The sequence below is a fragment of the Prunus avium genome, unplaced genomic scaffold (assembly GCF_965620075.1).
Source record: "Prunus avium unplaced genomic scaffold, drPruAviu1.hap1.1 HAP1_SCAFFOLD_43, whole genome shotgun sequence".
Lineage (NCBI taxonomy): Eukaryota > Viridiplantae > Streptophyta > Magnoliopsida > Rosales > Rosaceae > Prunus > Prunus avium.
The window spans coordinates 10,001-12,500 of record NW_028276901.1 but is presented as its reverse complement, the minus strand read 5'-3'; positions in this window follow the sequence as shown (position 1 = coordinate 12,500).

The window sequence follows — 2,500 nt, the reverse complement described above, 5'->3', positions numbered from 1 at the left end:
TTGCCAAGGATCAAAATGTGTCATTTAGAAGAAACATTTTCAAAAAGTTTTTAAAATCTTGTGGGTTTGCAACTCATAAGAGCGTCACTTTCAACGTCCCCGGTATTGGATTGAGTTTCTAAAAACAACCGTGCACACCGAGGTTAAACTTTACCGGCTCCACTCCGACTCGCCGCTCGCCCACAATTTGTTTGCAACGAAACATTTGTTTTTAATTTTGTTGGTTTGAAATTGTTTTGAAAAGGTTCTTTAAATCTAGTGGGTTTGCAACTCATAAGAGCGTCACTTTCAACGTCCCCGGCATTGGATTGAGTTTCTAAAAACAACCGTGCACACCGAGGTTAAACTTTACCGGCTCCACTCCGACTCGCCGCTCGCCCACTAGTCCGAAGGCAACAAAACATTTGTTTTTCATTTTGATGAAAATTTCTGTTTTTAAATCTTGTTGGTTTGAAATTGTTTTGAAAAGGTTCTTTAAATCTTGCGGGTTTGCAACTCATAAGAGCGTCACTTTCAACGTCCCCGGCATTGGATTGAGTTTCTAAAAACAACCGTGCACACCGAGGTTAAACTTTACCGGCTCCACTCCGACTCGCCGCTCGCCCACAAATCCGAAGGCAACAAAACATTTGTTTTTAATTTTGATGAAATTTTTTGAAAACATTGGCTTGGCAAGCCCCAATCCGCGACTATCCACCCACCGCCACCCCACACGGGTGGTTGTTGTTGCGAAATGAGGTTGTGGTCGACATGCCCGTGCATTTGAGAAGGAGTTCCTAGCACTCCATGCTCTCCCATGCCAAAAAAAAGCCTAGACAACCCCATTTCGCAACTTTCCACGCCTTTTTTTTCCTCCCTCACCCATGGCGGCGGCATGGTGGCGGCGGCCGGATTCCGGCCACCACCGCCATGGGTGGCAGCCCCCCGACCCCGACACCAAACCCATAATACCGAGGCAACATATCGAGGCAACATGACATGGGTGTGGCGTGGGGGAAGGGGGCTGCAGCTAGGAAGGCATGGGCTGCCATGCATATGCAGGCAACACACACCCCCCTATATAGCATTTTATGCATTTAGCCCTTTGACAGGAAGAGACATCACCTATGCGCGAGGAGTCATAATGGGCTCTAAATAATTCAATACAAGGTATTTGGACGTGATTTTTTGCAGGGATACTAAGAAACATGCAATCTATGATGGGAAAAAGTTTCATAAATTTTTGAAGTCGGGAAGTATTTTTTATTATTTTTAGAAGTCGTAAAATTGAAAAAATCATTAAAACAAATCCGGGAGGAATTTTTTAGTTTTGTAAGTTGGAGAAGGTCCTAAAAATCATAGACTACTTATGGGGAGCTTATTGTGCGAGGAAATTTCAATAAAAACGGGGTTTGACAAGATTTGAAAAATTCTGTCGACATTTGAAAAAACCTGGAACCATGCTGCCGGCATGCTGCGCACATGCTGCGCGCAGGCTGCGCGCAGCCTGCGCGCATGCCATGGCAGGACAAGTTTCGCTAGCCTCACTGTCGACAGATGCGCAAGCTGCGCGCACGCTGCGCACAGGCTGCGCGCATGCTGCGCACAGACTGCGCGCACGCTGCGCGCATGCCATGGCAGGACAAGTTTCGCTAGCCTCACTGTCGACAGATGCGCAAGCTGCACGCAAGCTCCGCGCACGCTGCGCACAGCCTGCGCGCATGTTGTGCGCATGCTGCGCGCAGGCTGCGCGCAGGCGCCGCGCATGCCATGGCAGGACAAGTTTCGCTAGCCTCACTGTCGACAGATGCGCAAGCTGCGCGCACAGGCTGCGCGCACGCCATGGCAGGACAACTTTCGCTAGCCTCACTGTCGACAGAATCAGCACGCTGCAAGCAAGCTGCGCGCGCGCATGGCAGGACAAGTTTCGAAAAATTCTGTCGACAGGCTGCCGGCATGGTGCGCGCACGCTGCCGGCATGCTGTGCGCACGCTGCCGACATGCTGTGCGCACGCTGCGCACAGGCTGCCGGCATGCTGCGCGCAGCCCATGGCAGGACAAGGTCCGAAAAAATCTGTCGACATTTTTACGCCGTGGTAGGCTTCCGCTTCGCGTCACTTTGTCGACATTCAAGCCTACCATTTGTATTGAATTTTTCAAACCTTGTCAAACCCCATTATTCAAATGTCGAAAAATTTTGTCGACATTTTTACGCCATGATAGGCTTCCGCTTCGCGTCACTTTGTCGGAATGCATCGCATGGCGAGGTAAGGCCACGGCATGCCAAGGCGAAGGCAACGCATGGCTTGAATGGCTTGGTCAAGGCCACATCATGGGCACGGCATGCCAAGGCAAGGCGAGGCAAGCCATCCTTAGCCTCGCCTACACTCACTTTCTCGGAATGCATTGGATGATGAGCAATTCCAAGGTAAGGCAACGCATGGCTTGAATGGCTTGGTGTAGGCCACAACTTGGGCATGGCATGCCAATGCAAGGCAAGGCAAGGCAAGCCATCCTTAGC